The 19,208-nt window shown below is 45.7% G+C and overlaps 1 protein-coding gene across 1 annotated transcript in view; it reads right to left on the reverse strand.

Annotated features, from left to right (window-relative positions):
- Positions 1 to 19,208, reverse strand: part of LOC147750670 (uncharacterized) — a 153,176-nt gene that overhangs the window by 33,191 nt on the left and 100,777 nt on the right. The window lies entirely within an intron of this gene.

A 19,208-nucleotide genomic window follows, 5' to 3' on the forward strand; every position in this document is an offset into this window, starting at 1 on the left:
CGAGCCGGCCACTGCTACAGCTGAGCCAACCTCCACGCACTCAACCACGGAAAAATCAGAGACTGACAACAGGCCTCGCCAAACAAAGCCCATGGCCTGTTCACCTACCTCCACTACCGCCAGATCTTAACCACCACCCCGGCCTCCAACACAGCTAACGCCAGCGTCGCAGCCAGTGAACTCCACACTTGGATCTCCTACTGCGCATACAAGCTCGCCCCGAAACGCAAGCCCGACAAACAGCACCCCGGGAAAGTCACTTGGTTCACCACTGATCTCCAAGAGGCAATATTCAACTGCAGATGCCTGGAGAAGAACTGAAGAAAAACCAAAATACCTGAAATCTACACCACCTAAAAGGACGCCATGACTGACTACCACAACTAAATCGTCAACAACTCCACCAACTCCAGGAAAGTCTTCAAGGTCATTTATGAATTCACCAACCCACACAGCAAAGCCACAGACATCACCCTGCCCCAACAACTCTGCAACGAGCGTGAAACCTAGTTCCACCTCAAGATCAAAAATACTTCCCAACAACTTTGCTGTCCATCCAACAGACACCACAGCCAGCCCTCGCCCACACAAAACACCAGCCAGCCCACCATCTCCTTCTGGACGCAGGCGTCATAGCCGAATACACTGCCTCTACTGTGGTATCGTGTTGGTGTTGTGCGCGTGTGTGTCTCGTGTTGTGTGCGTGTATGTGTTTGTATGCGCGTGTGTGCATGTGCTCGTGTGGAATGCGTGGAATGTATGCACGGGCGAATGCTGGGGTAGTCAGTTACTGGAAGGGAGGACGGAGGAAGTACTATCGTGTTGCTGTATCGCCATTACTTGAATACTAAATAAAGAACCATTGAAGAACCTACATTTCTACAGAATCCTTCTTACAATATCTACCATGGGAGGCATCCACTCAGGGGGCCCCACCGACCCCTGCCCCCTCACATCTAGCCAAGCACCGAAATCGCCCTAGTCGCCGCCACAGATAACACCCGCACCCTCCTGGACCAAGGCTACTCCTCAACCCTCATCATACTTGACCTTTCAGCGGCCTTCGACACTGTCTCCCACTGCGCACTAGTCGCCAGTCTACAAGAGGCCGGCATACAAGGAACAACCCTCGACTGGATCCATTAATTCCTCCCCGGAAGAGGCCAAAGGATCAGACTGACAACCTTCCTCTCCGATATGTAAATCACCTGCGGAGTCCCAAAGGGCTCATCTCTGAGCCCGACCCTCTTCAACATCTACATGGCAGCCTCAACGCCATTGTCCAACAACACAGCCTCAACATCGTATCCTATGCTGAGGACACCCAGCTGATCCTCTCCCTCAACAAAGACCCCACTACCGCAAGACTCTACTTCCAGAAAGGAATGCATGATGTCACAGTCTGGATGACCAACACCTGCCTGAAGCTTGAAGCTGAGAAGACAGAAGTCCTTGTCCTTGGAACCACCCCTTCAGCATGGGACAACACCTGTTGGCCTTTGCCCTCAGAAGCCCACCTACTCCCTCGGACCACACCAGAAACCTTGGCATGGTACTCAACCCATCCCTCACCATGTACAAACAGGTCTACGCCGTCACCTCCAGCTGCTTCAACACCCTCCGCATCCTCTGCAAGACCATCAAATGGATACTCGCAGAGTGAAGGAAGTCAGTCACCCATGCACTCATCACCAGCAGAATGGACTATGGAAATGCACTCTTCACCACCATTTACAAGCCCCTACTCCGCAAACTACTGACTTTACAGTACACCACCTCCAGACTCGTCCTCAGCATCCCCCAGCACTGACATATCAGCCAATGCCTACATAGACTCCACTGTCTCCCCATGGTGAAATGAGTCTCCTTCAAAATAATCACTCATGCCTACAAATCCCTGCACAACAACTTAATCAAATACCTCAAGGGCAGAATCAACTTCCACGTACACAGACGAGACATACAATCTTCCAACCTCAGACTATCAGAAACACTGCGCATCCACAGAGCCAGAGCAGGCGGGGGATCTTTTTCCCACATTGCATCCAATACCTGGAACGAGCTACCGGGAGACATCAGAGGTGCCCCTTCCCTGAACATCTTCAGGAAGACCTTCAAGACCTGGCTCTTCTCCTAGCAGATCTGTGCCCACCCCTCAGTGACCCGAGACCCTCACAGGTGAGTAGCATGCTTACAGTTCCCCTGAGTGACTGATTGATTGAGTTATCATCATGTGCTTATTGTTCCTCTTCTGCTCTGCTTGAGATGGTGCGGCAACACTCTTCCAACATAGCGGTGGAGCTGTAGGTGCGTCATCTACGTGTGATTGGCATGAGCGACTCCCCCCGGCCCTCCTGAACTACGCGTCTCACCTTCTCCTTACCTGGACATTGACCCTGTGGCATGGTCCACTGTACTTGCTCCAAATCTGTGACTCAGCCAGCAGGAGCCTGAGCCAGGTGTGCTTTCACTGGGCTGGGTACAGCAGTCACAGCTAAGTCTGCTGGTGGACCACCCGATGCCGTTGATGCAGCAGGGCTCCCTTAGATGTGTAATTGTAGCACTCAGAGCACACAAGTTTGGCGTAGCACAGGGACCTCACCCACCAGAGCCTCCAGCCACCCCAACATCATCCATCCTGTGATGCGGGGAGAGGGAACCCTCCATTGGTAATCCCCTCCGTACACCCCGGTGTAGTGGTGGATTATAGTATGTGGAGCAGACCTCACTACGTTGGTGCGCAGGATCACCTCTACCATTGACTGCACGAAGGTGCACAAGGCGGGCTTCTCACAAAGGTCAGATACGTGTCTCCATGCGACCTGCCAGACTTCACCACCAGGTACGGGCTATCAGCGCACATCAATGTCTCCCACCACGCCTCATCGACTCTACAGCTGTTCCTCATTCCACTCCAGGCCACAGACGCAGGTCCAGAGAGGGATCCAGGAACCAGACGCAGGTCCAGCGAGGGATCCAGGAACCAGAAGCAGGTCCAGCAAGGGATCCACAGACCAGACGCAGGTCCAGCAAGGGATCCAGGAATCAGACGCAGGTCCAGCGAGGGATCCAGGAACCAGACGCAGGACAAGGGAGGCATCCTGGTCAACCGGGATGTTAAGTAGCTTGAGGGGGTTGTTGATGTGTGCTGCCCTTGGCCCTGGCTGCTCAAATCTACATTTGTTCTTTTCTTTGTACATCTTGTATGTTGGAGGGGGACTCATAGGCTAAGTCCACACTTGCTGCTTAGCGTGTCTTTTTCTATTGCTAAAGGCTTTTTTCTGGATTCCGTCCACTATCGCCGGTTTCATTAATGCCATCACGCTAATGTTTGCAGCAGTTTTCCCTGAAGCTAACGCCTGTCAGCAACTCGTTGGTAATACGTCGCTAACAGGGCGCTAACTTGCAGGGTTCGACAGTGATAAAAAAACTATCGCTAACCTAGGTTAGCGATAGTTATTGCCATTTCTTGCTAATATGCCCCAACATGCGTGTAGCCATTACGATTGCCCTAACCCTGCTTCACTTTAGGAAAGAGCTGAAGACGCATCTCTTTAAGGGATAGTTAAAGACAAACAAAGTTCAACTTCTCCTTTATTTAATCATTGCTGTTCACCATATACAGTGACCCACTGTATTCTGGCTAGGTCTGTGCTCTACAACTACCACATGCACACATGTAAACATGCTTTTTGGTAAGTGACAAATAAATTGTATTTAATAAATAAACATTTTGAATCTGGGCTGTGTGATCGCAGATGCTCATTACTAGGTCTTTCGATGCATGCAGTGAGTTTGGTCACTGACGCTCAGAACAAGACTAATTTATGCATGGAGACTATGCAGCCACTTATTCTTTCCATTTATGAAGTATTTACTCCTCAAAGGCATACATTAGTGTAAGTCTCTCATACAGTGTCCTTTACACGAAGCATGAAAGTTAAAACACTCATTGACTGCAATCGAGGACTGATTAAATGTGTCACACAAGAAATTGGACTACTTAGCAGCCATGCAAATGGCACAACTTGATATTCCTACATTAAGCCCGATAATTGAAGCATCTGTCATTACAGCAATTGTAATCTAGACACACAAGTCAGACCCACTGGTTTTGCCAATTCCTGCTTATCCCATGACTGAAAGCTTCAAAGAAGACTTAAAAGAGAAAAAAGAATGCTTATGTTCAGTATTCTTTATCTTGAGTGCAAAAATTATTGCAAGCTTAATGTTTATTGTATTCTACCTACAAAAGTAGAAAAAAATCCTTGAACTTTGAACAAAAGATTTCTAAAACATGATCTGTAACTCGAAAAGGTGTTATTAAAACTCAATTTACACTGATATTTGTCCTATATTTGAAGTAGTAATGGAGGCAAAAAAATAAATGTGTGCTGACTCTACCAGTACAGAGTGTCCGAGTTCATTAGTTATAATCGAATATTTACCATTCAAGAGCATCAACACATCTGCTACTGTTGAATGAGTGCTCATTGATGGATTGGCCACCTGCCCATTTTATGTGACACTTCGGCTTAAGGGGTACTTCTTAATCATGCTGTCACAGCAGTACATGCTCTCAATCTCTTGCAGGACACCACTAACAAGGGGACGAGGCTCCGTATTCATAATACCGTGATTAGGAAGAATAGCTGAAAATGTAAATAAACAGAGTGGGCCAAATCCTCCATCCCCCTCTCCACTGAGAATGAAGCTGGTGAATAATAATGCAGGAGACAGGAGTAGAGGGTAACTTGTAAATGGAGGGTGCTTGAAAAGGAGGCCTTGATGCAAATATAATTGTGGCTTTACCGTAGATATATTAGAGTCAATTAATCTGGAATCTGCAAGTCAAGTTCAGCTCTTTCCTTTGACACTGCTCAGTGCTGGACTCACAATCCGCCTCAATCTGCTCTGCTATGAAGCCACTAAGTACATTTTAATAACGTGCTATTCATTGCAGAAACACTTATTTTAATAAATGGTTTATTTTTCAAAATGTAAAAATTCAACTGGAAGACTTTTTCATAAGAAATAACAGCTCTTCCATAAATAAAAATAAATTGAAAATATTGTTTTCAGCAATTTACTTCCCCATAATACCTACGAAATATAGAAAAAACATAGAGTTTTTTAGTGTCAGTACCACTGAAAAGGCTGGGGTGCTGATCAGTGGATGGCCATTTTTCAAAGCCAGAAGGGCGCAGTTGTTCTCTCCCCCATTCAGGGATAGTAAATCTATCAAGAAGTATCCCCTCCAGATCTTGGTTTAACAATGACCTCATCAATGAAAGGTGTTAAATTTACGCTCAGCTGAAAGATCCTGGAGACAGCAACCATCTGAATGCGATCTCTCGATCTTCCAGGCCGACCACCTTAAATATAAAAAACAAATCTTCAGAGAGAAATCCTGCTTTTTCTGACAACAATTGGATCAGTCAAAGAACAGGCCAAACAAATATTAAACATTATCAAGCAGCAATCATCATCTTTTCCTCAACACACAACCAACAATTCAACAAACAAATGTGAAAAATGTGCATGATTCTTCTCTCTTGAGCCTCTCACCTCCCTACCTTGCATCATAGATGTTCCTCGTGATATAGACACTCCGCCCAGACTACCTGTATGCCCCCCATGAACACAGCTACCCTAGCCCTTAATATATCCCTCCAAAACCAAATCCCTGTAACTGAAAAACATTGCAACCTGGTCTGAATTATACTCTGTCCATAAAGAAGATGTCAGCAAAATACTCGAAAAAATTTGAGACCTTCTTCCTGTGACTCTTGTAAACATGTTCAGCCACATCATCTCCCCCGTTTGGACATAAATCATCAATTCCTCCCAATCAAGTGAATTCATGCCAGCCCCCCTCAACCTCAGCCAAGTAAAGCTCGTCACCTAAAAAATAGACGCTGATCCAAATGACACGAATAACTTCAGACCCATAACTAACCTTCCTCTCCTTGCCAAGCCCATCGAAAAAAATATTTCTCAGTCAACTCAACACTTACATTGAAAAATACGACTTATATCATACATTTCAGTCCATTCTAAACATCGTAGATGATCTGCACAGACCACTCAACAATGGGTACAGATGCCTCCTAGTCCTCCCGGACCTATCATCTGATTTCGATACTATCAACCACAACATCCTGCTAAACACACTCTCAAAGAGAGAAGGCATCAAAAGAACTGTCCGGCAATGGCAAAGATGACGGTGGACTGTCGTTCCTGCACCTCTATACCAGTTTCATCTTCAGTGTTGATCCAGCGCAACAAACACAGACACCAGCTGTCCTATGGTGTCACTGTACTCCAGATCCTTAACAAATAATTAAATGGTATGCGCCGGATGAAAAGAGAGTCCAGCAAATGTCCGTATAATTTTCAAAAAGTTCTTTATTAATCAGATATGCCGAGAATCCCGGCATTATACTCGCAGAGCTGCGGCTCCTCAGGCCTTATTTTGGCCTTGGGTTACTTCCCTTCTTCACTCCAGAGTCACTGCCTGGAGCTTCTACTACGGTGTGTGTCAGCGCGATATTTACACAGATCCAACACACGCCTATATCATTAAAGAGCCTTTTAGGATGCTTTTTTATTGAGAATCCTTCTTTACCTTAATTTGATACAGATTACCAAGACTTCTTATCTCTCTACCCAGCCTTACTGGATGTTTTTCACTGAGAATTGGACCTTGATTACTATAGGGATAATATTGTTTCACATTTAGATTTATTACAATTCTACCTTTTGCATGAACCTCTTTCTGAGAATGGGACCCTGACAACTTTTTGAAGAACAAGTCAAGTCATTTTATTCCCACTCAGTGTAATTTGAATGCAAATTTTTTCACGAAGTCTGCAAATTTGTTACTTTTCCTTCAGAAGGGAGATTACCCTGAGAAGCCCTGATGAAGTTCTCCATGAGAACGAAACACGTTGGCTGATTCTTTGTCTTTGAATCAATCTACAAATCTGATTAATAAAGAACTTTTTGAAAATTCTACAGACATTTCCTGGACTCTTTTTTAATCCTGCGTACATCATTTAATTATTAACTGTCCTCCGATGGTTTGCCCCATTTCTAATCAAATTCAACAATAAAACCACTGAGGCATCTCCAGTCTCAGTAGGTGTCCCAAAAGGGTCAAACCTATCTCCGGCACAATTTAGATTCTAGTTGGAACCTCTTGCAATGATGATCTTGAACCAAGCTAGAATTGCCTACCACCTCTAAGCGGATGACACCCAATTCTACATAATAATCTCATCAGTCAGTGACATCCAACACCTAAACAACACTCTGCACATAGTTCCATCCTGGCTATTCAGAAACCACCTCGGACTCAACCCCAACAAAACAGGACTCCTCTTCATCCAAGCCAAAGCAAAACCTCTCCCCACAGCACAATGGCTCAATGACCTTACTGCACTAAACTGAAAACTGTGAATCTCTGACTCCGTTAAATCACTGGGAATCACACTTGATAGACACATAAGCATGAAGTAACATATCAACACCTCCGCAAAGAGTGCCCGCTATGCACTGAAGCACATAAAAAAGTCAAACCCTTGATACCCAGCAATGACCTAAGGGCTGTGGTGCAAGCCCTCGTCCTCCCCAAGTTGCCCTATGGCAACGCTACATTCATGGGCTCCCCAAAAGCATACGTAGCCCCTCTGAAAGCCACACTCCATGCGGCGGCCAGGCTACTATCAGGAGAGAGACACCAGGACCACATCACTCGCAAACAACTCAGTTGGCAAAAGCGATATATTCAAAACTGCTTGCATAACTCACAAGGCCCTACACATTTGATAAACCACTCTACCTCTCAAAATAACCGGACAAAAAGACTGCTCCAAATCTGGCACTCTGTGCCTCAAGACTTACGAGAATATCAATCCTTCCCCCACTTCAAGTTGAAATTGAAACTCCATCTCCTCAACAAATATCTAAAGCCTCATCCCTAAAGCTGGGCCACTCTGCCATCCTCTAAGTCAAGATCTAGGCCAGCACCATGATCCCTGGGAAATCTCTGTCCCACTCCCGCATTCCTCAAATGGGGCTCTTTCCTTGCTTCCCCTGAGCTACCTAGCCCTTCGAGTCGACAGAAGGCCAAAATCCAGTTTTCTTAATTGGCCCCATGTACGCTCACCTTTTTCCCCATGTGACACAGTGTAAATGTATCTATCCACTGCTAGAATGCTACTTATACATCTTTGAAGTTTATCTTCTTCAAAAATGTATCAGGTATTGATCCTAATGCCTCCTATTCTTTGTCTGCACTCTGTCATTGTGTCCGCGTGCCCTCCCCAATATTGCACTACTAACATTTGTGTTGTTAAAACAAGATGTATATCTGTAGGCTACCTCTAGAATCTATCCTTTCCATAGGACTATACACCCCAGCCCATGTTTGTTTGACCTTACACTGGCCTACTTTCTCGCAATGTAACCCTGTACCAATATAGCCATGCAATACTAGCAGGAATAATAGATGTGTGTTGTATCTACCTCAAAAATGTTTCAGATACTGATGCTAATGTTCTCCATACATGTCGTTCATGTACTGTCTCTACCTCAAAAACTGCGCCAGCTACTGATAACTGTTTCGGCATGTGTCTCGGTATGAACGGCTATTGTTTGGCTTCTATGTCCACCGAATCTGTAAACCTATAATTACTGCTAGGCAATGTTTGTGAAGCGCTCTGATGCCTTCAGGTCTAGTTCGCTCTATGTAAAACTCTATAAATACATAAATATACCAGACTGGTACATGCCCCCTTGATAAAAAAAATCATGGAGAGGGAAAGCAGATCAGCGCCAGCCTGAGGGGTGAAGGAGAAGCAGAAGCAAAGTGATCTGTGTAAAAAAGAAACATTGAAACCCCTCTCTGCTCGCCCTCCTCTTCATCAAGCTCTTAATTTCCGCCCCCAGAGCCCATCCCCTCACAGTGCTCAGTTCAAAATCCCCTCCCTTCCTGTAGGTGCAGAAAGAGAGATCCATCATTCTTCATTTTCTTGCTGGTAGAAGTCGTCTTGGAGGATACATGAAGGCCCAATCCTTCTATCTTTCCACTAGTATATCTAAACCTTTTTTTATTCTCAATAAAACTATCCACAAACCATGTGGTGTGGTTGATCAAATTGGTGTTATGTGAATATGATGGCAAATATATATTCCGTATTTCTTTTCCTTTTTAGCTTTTAATTGTCCATTTACTTTAATTCTGACAGATTTACAAACGTAAAACAGAAAAAACGTGTTTTGCCCACCAATACATTTTCAAGCTCTGACACTCTAGAGTCAGCATGAAGAGGTTAACAAGCCATTAAAGGTTTCATCTCAGAATAGTTCTGTACATCGTGACTGGTGACGAAGATTAGTAGTATTCAAAAAAAGTTGTAGATATGACACGGCAGCTTTGAAAGATGCATACAGCAGATACCAAGGTGCTGTGCTCAAGTTTTGGCGAGGTAAACCATTTGCTGATTTTTTCTGAGGGAGAAAAGCACACAATTTCTCTTAAAGGCTATTAGCCTCTTATCCCTGGATTAGAATATCTATAATTCAAGGGTTGCAAGCATTTGCATCGCTGAAAGATTAGTTGAAATATTCTTGCATTAATAAGAGATGTGGAGGGCAGTATGCATCCATATATACAATTTTGTACATTAGTGGTATTCCTATAGCACACACCTAACAAAAAGTGTTCAAAGGGTCAAAAACAAGCACAAAGGACTTTGGAGGGTGTTGGTTGTGATTCATGCTGTACCACATTGAGTGTGTCGATGAGTTACAGGAGTGTGTTTCTTGTTTGTGATCTTGGAAGTTGGTGTCGGCATGTCAGATGGATGATGTGGCAAGCAGATCTGAGAATTCATCAATGAATTCTTTTTTCTGCCCAGGAGGCCTGACGATGCTTTGTGGGATAAAAACCCTGACAAAAATATTGCATCATAAAAAAAATCACCCAAAAAATATCAAACATACAAATAAAGGCTTTATATACTTTCTATAAAAGTGCTACAATATAGAGAGCAAAAATATAGTAGACTAATTTATTGTCATTAAATATGTAAGTATGTTGAATTTGAAATATTAAACATTGAGTTAAATGTAAAACCAGTATTACCTTTCAAAATATTATGTAACAAACATCTAAATACATTTTATATCTTATAACATTAAATAAAAATAATGAATATAACAAGTATATACATAAAATGATTAAACAAAAATGAATTAGAGATTAAAACATACTAATAATATTGAATACTAATTAAATACACTATATAAGAAACAAAACTAAAAACATATACAATGGCATTATTAAAATAAAAATAAAAAAATGTAAAATGAGGTTCAACTATATTTTTGCAGGGAATGTGAAAGTCATGCACCCTGTAGAAGAAATTGAAATTGGAGGTCTGAGATGCACTGAGTGGGAATGAAAAGTCAGCATCTCCTTGGAATTGAGTGTTGTTTGCATACAGTGTAATACCAGTGAGAATCATGGATGGCAGAAAGGCTGCATCCCTTCTTTTGAACTCGGTCCGCACGAGGTAAACATCCTTTACAACGCAACTTTTAGCACGTAGTGCTTTTACATCGCAACTTTTACAACGCAAACCATTACAACGTATTGCGCTGGGGGGCGCTCTAGGATAGGGAATAGATTTCATTTACTATCCAACACCTTCCCTACTATCCACGGGGACTGGAGTTGGAATAGTAAATTAAACTATTCACTATCCAGCACCCCTCAACACTATGAGTTGCAAAGGCATGCGTTGTAAAACTTGCGATGTAATAGCATGCGTGGTAAAAGCATGCGTTGTGATGTCATACATCCCCGCACGGTGAATGCTATAACCTGTGCGAAGAAGGATATTTAGGATGTGCGAGGATTTGGGGACAAACAATTTACCAGGGATGAAGAGGACAATAAGCGTGTGATAGGTGATGTTGTCTGGGATGTGTGGAGTGCTGCAGAGAAGAGTGGATTGGGATGTGTGTTCCTACGTTGAGGGTGTGTGGTAGTTAGAGGGATGTGTATTAGCATAGGTCTATGTATTGTGCAAATTCTATGTGAATGCTAGAGTTGTCTAGATATAGGTGATGTGTGTGGACTGGTAGCATGGGCTGCTGGTAGAGGCACATGATTAGTAGCACAGGGGGGTTGACCCTAGTCCCTTCCTGTTCCTAACAGGCCCAACCAGGTAATGCCCTGATCTGTGCCCACCCTTTGATGTGAATATCTGGGCTATGGGACGCATGAGGAGTAGACTAGAATAGAGAGAAGGCAGGAAGTGATGTCTCTTCCTGTGTAGGTGGATGATGGGAAATACTGTGATGTAACTTTCTGTGGGGATGCATTATGGGGAATGAAATCCTCTTGCATCATGTCCTCTTTTAAATATGGTTTTAGTGAAGAAATCAGTGATGTCTCTTCTTGTGCAGCTAGAAGTACTGGTCACTTAACATTCACAATCTGCATACAATGGATACCTGCACCCATCCCTATACTAAATCAGAAAAACAACCTACCCAAGCACACTGGAGCTCATTCAAACTGCTTCAAATGAAATAGATTATCAACCTAATCAACAAATGAAACCAACGTCGTACTTTAATGGCTTTCTACCAGTAAAAGTGAGGGAAGCCGACTTCCACATCATTGTCCCTTGGTGGCACCTCCTCATCAATACATCATTACAACAAGGATTATTCCCTAGTAACCTCAAAGTTGTTCAAAACTTACCAATTAAAAAAAGGAAATGCTGACCCTGACATTTTGGAAAATTTTACACCAATCACCAAACTGTTCCTTGCTTCTCAATTCAATGATTTTTTTAAAAACAGTCAACTCATGGCACCCTTCCACTCAAAATTCAGGGTGGATCACTGCATGGAAACAGTCGTCATAAATGTTCTAGGTGATCTACTAAATGATGGATGATAAGGATTCCTGCCTATTGATTTTTCTTGTCCTATTGGCTGCGTTTGACACAGTCAACCACAAAATATTTTTAAAAATGTTTGAGAATGGGTTTAAAAGCAACAATTCAAACTGGTTTAAATCTTTTCCCAAGGATCACTGAGGCCTAGTTAACGTAGACGTCAATGCCTCCAGAGCGGAGAAAATGAAATGTTGCATCCTCCAAGGATCAATTCCCTTTCCTCTCAGTTTCATCCTTTATGTCAAAACTTTGAGCCTACTGCTGGAAATATCTGTGATCAATCTACACCAATATGCAGACAATACACAATTCAATTGAAAACTCTCCTCGCACAAGGATCAAATCAACCTTAAAGACGGCCTTGAAGCTGTCTTTAATTGGACATCTGCTAACTCCCTGAAACTGAACCCCTATAAACACTGAAATCTTACTGCTATGCTGCAAAACAACTGATAGACTTGATCCATGTTAGATCTGCCATCCTTAGGGTGGACTTTCCCCGACCTTTTCCAAAAAGAACAATTGATAAACAAAATTCAGAACAATGTCATACATTCACCCCATTACAGAGATCTGGGGCTAAATCCATCGGTTTTTTGCTAACCATGCCATTCCAGTTTGGACCCAGCCATATGCAAATCAGTCTTGACCCTGCACCCAATTGGAGCAGTCCAGCCCGAACTGTCAGGCCAGGTTTTCCCTGGACTGAAAACAAGCATCTTAGGACTGGTGTCGGGCTTTAAGTCCTCAGAAGCCATGATAGCTTGTCTCCAGTGGCATGGAGAGCACAGGACCCACGACTGGGCATACCCATCCCACTCGCGGTGACAAATGCAAAAAGAACAATTGATGTACAGAATGCAAAACAATGTCCTAAATTCACCCCAGTACAGATATCTGGGCCTAAATCCATCATTTTTTTGCTCACCATGCCATTCCAGTTTTGACCCAGCCGTATGCGAATCAGTCTTGACCCTAGACCCAATGGGAACAGTCCAACCCGAACTGCCAGGCCAGGTCCTCCTTGGACTGGAAACATGCATCCTAGGACTGGTTTCAGACTTTCAGTCCTCCTCAGCCAGGATAGCTTGACTCCAGTGGCATGGAGAGCACAGGACACAAGTCTGGCCATACCCGTCCCACTCGGGGTGACAAATGCAAAAAGAACAATTTATGAACAGAATGCAGAACAATGTCATAAATTCACCCCAGTACAGATATATGGCCTAAATCCATCTTTTCTTTTGCTCACCATGCCATTACAGTTTTGACTCAGCCTGATGCAAATCAGTCTTGACCCTGCACCCATTGGGAACAGTCCAGCCCGAACTGCCAGGCCAGGTCATCAATGGACTGGAAACAAACATTCTAGGACCGGTTTCGGGATTTCAGTCCTCATCAGCCAGGGTAGCTTAACTCCAGTGACATGAAACCGGTCCCAGGATGCTTGTTTCCGGTCCAGGGAATACCTGGCCGGGCAGTTCGGTCTGGACTGTTCCCATGGGGCACAGGGTCAAGACTGATCTTCATATGACTGGGTCCAAACTGGGATGGCGTAGTGGGCAATAGAACAATGGATTTAACCCACCATTTTGGCTGGGGAGAATGTTTGCAATGTCAGTATTCCGTCCATCATTTGTTTGCTGTAACACTTTTTGCCATAAGTGGCATGGGTATGCCCAGGCGTGGGTCCCTTGCTCACTGTGCCACTGGATTCAAGCCAGCCTGGCTGAAGAAGGGTGACATACCCTAAAACGGGGCCCAGGATGTTTGTTTCTGGTCCAGGGAAGACATGGCCTGGCAGGTCGATCCGGAGTGTTTCCTGGGGGCACAGGGTCAAGACTGATTTTCATATGGCTGGGTCCAAACTAGGGTGGCGTAGTGGGCAAAAGAACAATGGATTTAACCCAGATCCTTTTACTTGGGGAGAATGTTGCTTTGTCATCACTCTGTCCATAATTTGTTTGCTCTAACACTTTTCACTCTAAATAAGATGGGTATGACCAGACGTGGGTTCCTTGCTCACTGTGCTACTGGATTCAAGCTAGCCTGGCTGAAGAAGGGTGACATACCCTGAAACCGGTCCCAGGATTCTTGTTTCCGGTCCAGGGAGGACCTGGCCTGGCAGTTCGGTCTGGACTATTCTCATGGGGCACAGGGTCAAGACTGATTTGCATATGGCTGGGTCCAAACTGGGGTGGAGTAGTGGGCAAAAGAACAATGGATTTAAACCATGTTATGTTATGTTATGTTATGTTATGTTATGTTATGTTATGTTATGTTATGTTATGTTATACTGCATTTCTAAAGCGCTCAGCTACTCAGAGTATCCCGGCGCTGCTACCCTAAACCCCCATCACCAGCTGAACAGAAAAATGGGCTTAACAGAACAGAAAAATGGGCTTAAAATAGTAATGTTTTTAGGTTCTTTTTGAAGACAGCCGGATCCGCAATCCTCCTAAGAGCAAGAGGAAGCTCATTCCAAGCTTAATCAGCCTTACGGTGAAAGAGCAGCCCCGAAGCCTCTGGCGTAAAAAGCGCGGGTTCTGAATAAGAAGTTGGTCTGAAGACCGCAAGGAACCTAGAAGGAGTATAAAAAGAAAAGCGCTTCTGTAGATATAGTGGGCCCAGACCATACAAGGCCAGATGAACAATCACCAGCATTTTAAATTTCAAACAGGGCTCAACAGGGAGCCAATGAAGGTGACGGAGAAGGACCTGCACGCTCTGCCTTGGAAGAAAGACCATGTAGGAGACGTGCAGCCGCATTTTGGACTACCTGGAATTTTTTTATCAGATAGCCTGGGCATCCCACTAAAAGCGCATTGGAGTAGACCAGCTTGGAGAGGATCAATGCCCGGACTACAGTTTCTTTAGCCTCATCCTGGAGAAGGGGGAGGAATTTGTGCAGGGTTTTAAGTATGCCAAAACAGGTCCCTGTAAGTTTTTTGACATGAATCGCAAAATTAAAATTTTCCCCGAACCAGACACCCAAGTTTTTTGCAAGGCCCTTGTCTGATTGGGGAGATGGAAAGTCAGTAGGCCACAGTCAGGATCGGAAACCCGCAGGAAAAGCTCCAAAAAGGAGCACCTCCGACTTTTCCTCATTGCACTTAAGTTGTGCATTGGCCAACCAGCGAAACACCGCAGAGAGACAGCGCTGAGCCGTGTTGACCGAGTCCTTACCCCTTCTCCAGGTAAACAGTAACTGCGTGTCATCCACATAGGCCATCACCCTAGCCCCCAGTGACTCCGCCAGATAGACCAGGGGAGTCACAAAGATGTTAAACAAAAGGGGGCTAAGGGAGGAGCCCTGAGGGACACCAGTGGAGAGAGGGGAAGGGGACGAGGCAAACGAAGGAGCCAGACTTGCTGTGACCTATCCTCCAAAAAGGATTGCAGCCAGCTCCACGCCGAATCAGCAATGCCGATGTCAGTAAGTCGATCCAGGAGGAGGGAGTGGGGAACCGTGTCAAACGCCGCCGAGAGATCCAGCATCACCAGAGCTGCTCTCCCGCCGGCATCCAAACAGTCCCTGATAGACTCAGCCACCTCCAACAATGCCGACTCTGTACTGTGGGCGGCCCGGAACCCTGATTGCACGGGATGTAGCGCGCCCGACATAGTCACATAGTTGGTTAGCTGCAAGGTGACCGCCTTTTCACAGACCTTGGCCAGACTAGGTAAAAGCGAAATGGGTCTGTAATTACCGGGAAGCGAGGGGTCCAGGGTGGGCTTCTTAAGTAATGGAAGTAAAAGGGCCTGCTTCCAAGCAAGCGGGACGTATGCCTCGCAAAGCGACTGGTTGATCAGAATATTAACTTCCAGATTAACCGTGTCAGCTAGGTCAGCCAACAGCTGGGCCGCGCAAGGATCATTGGGGGAACCAGATTTCAAAGCCCCAAGGATTTTGCGAGAGGCCAAGAAGTCAATGGGGCAAAAGGCCAAGAAGGAATGATCTAGGTCCTTCACCCCACTAAGCCGCCGCTGGTGCCGGGGAGGCGTCGGGTTTTTTAGAAAAGAGTCTTGAATAGCCTTCCAAATTGACACCACAGGACTGCTGCTGCAGCCTGGGTAAGGTGGTGCATCCATATCTTTTGACTGGGGGAGAATGCTTGCATTGTAAGCATTCCATCCATCATTTGTTTGCTGTAACACTTTTTGTCGTAAGTGGGATGGGTATGCCAAGACGTGGGTCCCTTGCTCACTGTACCACTGGATTCAAGCTTGCTTGGCTGCAGAAGGGTGACACACCCTGAACCCGGTCCCAGGATGCTTGTTTCCAGTCCAGGGAGGACCTGGCCTGGCAGTTCGGTCTGGTCTGTTCCCATGGGGCACAGAGTCTAGACTGATTTTCATATGGCTGGGTCCAAACTGGGATGGCGTAGTGGGCAAAAGAATGATGGATTTAACCCAGATCTTTTGACTGGGGGAGAATGTTTGCATTGTCCGCATTCTGTCCATCATTTTTTTGCTGTAACACTTTTCGCCCTAAGTGTGTTGGGTATGCCCAGATGTGGGACCCTTGCTCACTGTGCCAAATGATTCAAGCTAGCCTGGCTGACAAAGGGTGACATACCCTGAAACCGGTCCCAGGATGCTTGTTTACGGTCAAGAGAGGGCCTGGCAGTTCGGTCTGGACTGTTCTGATGGGGCACAGGGTCATGACTGATTTGCTTTTGGCTGGGTCCAAACTAGCGGTGGCGTAGTGCGCAAAAGAAAAATGGATTTAACCCTGATCTTTTGACCGGGGAGAATGTCTGCATTGTCAGCATTCCATCTGTAGACAAGTAGGATCTGTTTACCATGGTTACCCCCACTTTTTGCTGGTGTCTTACTGTTTTTCGACTTTAGTCTGGGTGAGGCCCTGCTATCAAGGACCCCAGCCTAGCCGCTTCCCCTCTAAATTGATTGCATGTACTTTAGGTAAACTCCACTTTGGTTACTGGGGTGCCCTTGTGAGTCGCTAGTATATGGTACACTAGATACTAAGGGCATAGGTACCCCAGAGGCCTACCAGGGGCTGAAGCATGTATTATGCCACCCCTGGAAAGCCTTCCAAATTGACACCACATGACTGCTGCTGCAGCCTGGGTAAGGTGATGCATGCACCCCTTACTAAGATATAGGTTACCTATTTCTACCTTTAAATCACTGCACATAGAAACCTATCAGTGACCCCTATTGCAGGCTTTAACAATCCTGAAGGCAGGGTGCTTGGTTTTGTGTGAGAGGGTGCCCATGCACAAGCAGGACCTCTCTGCAGCCCTTCGTAATCTATTCTATGGGTCTATTCTGTGATGCAGCCAGACCATATACTCTTAAGTGCATTATAACCTCCCGGTATAATGGCTTTGTCACTTTGGAATGGCTGCATGGAAACATGTCGTGTTTGATGTCAAACACCTTGGTATCCTCCCGCCAGTCCTGGGGGCGGGGGTAGAATTCCACCCTTCTAGAGGGTGAGACATGCACACACTGGTCTAACTGGTAATAGTTTAAAAGAGCCCTGGCATCCTAAAATGGATGCTGCAGCCACAGACACAAGTCTGGCCTCCGGCTGCTGACCAAAACTCCACCAGAGGAGGCCTGGACTATAGGTTTCCTGTCACAGGGAGGTGTAACCACCTCCCAGACAGGCTTTAGTGTATTGGTGCTCGGTGGGTGCACTCTGAGAGTGCTTTGAAGTCTGAACTGGGGACACATTTGGTGTCCCTGTGCATAGTCCAGTTCAAACCGGTTGCAGGGGCTACCAGCCCCTGCTCTGGCACAAAACTGGACAAAGGAAATGGATGTTGCCACCCCTCTTTCCCGACCCACCCATAGGTGTGTCCCCAGAGTATGTCTAACCCCTTTCTTAGGTATAAGTAAGGAGCCACTGGCAACAGGACTTTAGATTACACCTGGACGAAACTCTGAAACTGAATCCTGGAACGTTGATGCTCTACTAAAGACTAGAGGACAGAAGAATCTCCCTTAGGGTCAAGGAGTGACTCCCCTGCTGGGCAGGCACCAACAAAGCATCTTGCCGGTCTACATTTCTGAAGCTCCAGCCGGACTCCAAAGTATTTGCAACACTGGAAGAGGATTTCCAGACTTCTCAGAGACCGACTCAAGTCCCCAGCTAAGCTGATACCCGCAGCCCTGGTGAGTGACATGGAACCCGAACTCCTGGACACCGTGCACATTTTTAAGTGCATTAACTTTTCGACGTCTCTTGAAGTTGTGCTTTGGGTTACTTGTAGCCCAAGCCCCGAGCACCATCTGCACTGAAGATTGTGGGCCTCCACTCCACGGGTGTTCCATGAGCCCGCTTCTTGCATTTCTGCTTGAGGCTCCTTTGCGATCTCTGGTCCATCAGAGTTGCTCCAGACGTGCCCTGACTCCCCACTGCATGGTGAGTTCTCAGACCTTGCTGTTCCACACAGAAGCATTTCTTTGATTTCTGTGTGGGTTGCTGTTGGCAACACTTGTTGGGTCCAATCCGGGCACCGACACCGCAGCACTCAACATCCTTCATGAGACAGCTCGATTACAGATCCTGGTTGTCATAGACACCTCCTGGACCTCGTGGCTGAAGAGTCAAGCTTTACCTCTTTCACCTGAAATCACCCTACATCAGTGGGCATTTGACTATCCTGCCCCTGGTCACTGGCTAGTGAACCAGACTCTGCCCCTCCGCTTTCAGGTTCTACTCATCTCCGATCCAGGCTTGGATCACACCAGACACTTTCCCCTTCTTCGGCAGCAGCGCTTTGCAGCAGATCACCCTTGAAAACGAGGACGATTCCCGACAACAAAAGACACCTATGCACCCGGCTTCCCCTGGTGAGGTAACTCGAGTACTCCAGTGCTCCAATGGGTGTTGGCCCTAGAACCCCTTAAGTCTAAAGGGGTTTGCTCAAAGTCCTCTCCTAAGTGCCCTTTATCTTTACATTTCCAACAGCAACTTTCCCCATAGAATTTAATTGTGATCCGCGGCTGTGTTTAGATGCTGCACACGTCCCCTGTGTCACTACCTTGGGTGGTTCCTTGTGGTCCCAGCACTTCTACAGGCTCTAGGCCTTGTGTCTAGTCATGTTGTGATTCTTATACCACTTTCATAATATATAGTTTGGTATGCCCCTAGGGCTCAACATATATTGTCCTAATTTACTGTGTGATATTAAGTTTACCATATGCACTTTTGACTCTAGGCTCATAAAGAGACTAGTTGGATGTGTTTAGAAT

This window comes from Lissotriton vulgaris, chromosome 1_1 (assembly GCF_964263255.1).
Source record: "Lissotriton vulgaris chromosome 1_1, aLisVul1.2, whole genome shotgun sequence".
Taxonomy (NCBI): domain Eukaryota; kingdom Metazoa; phylum Chordata; class Amphibia; order Caudata; family Salamandridae; genus Lissotriton; species Lissotriton vulgaris.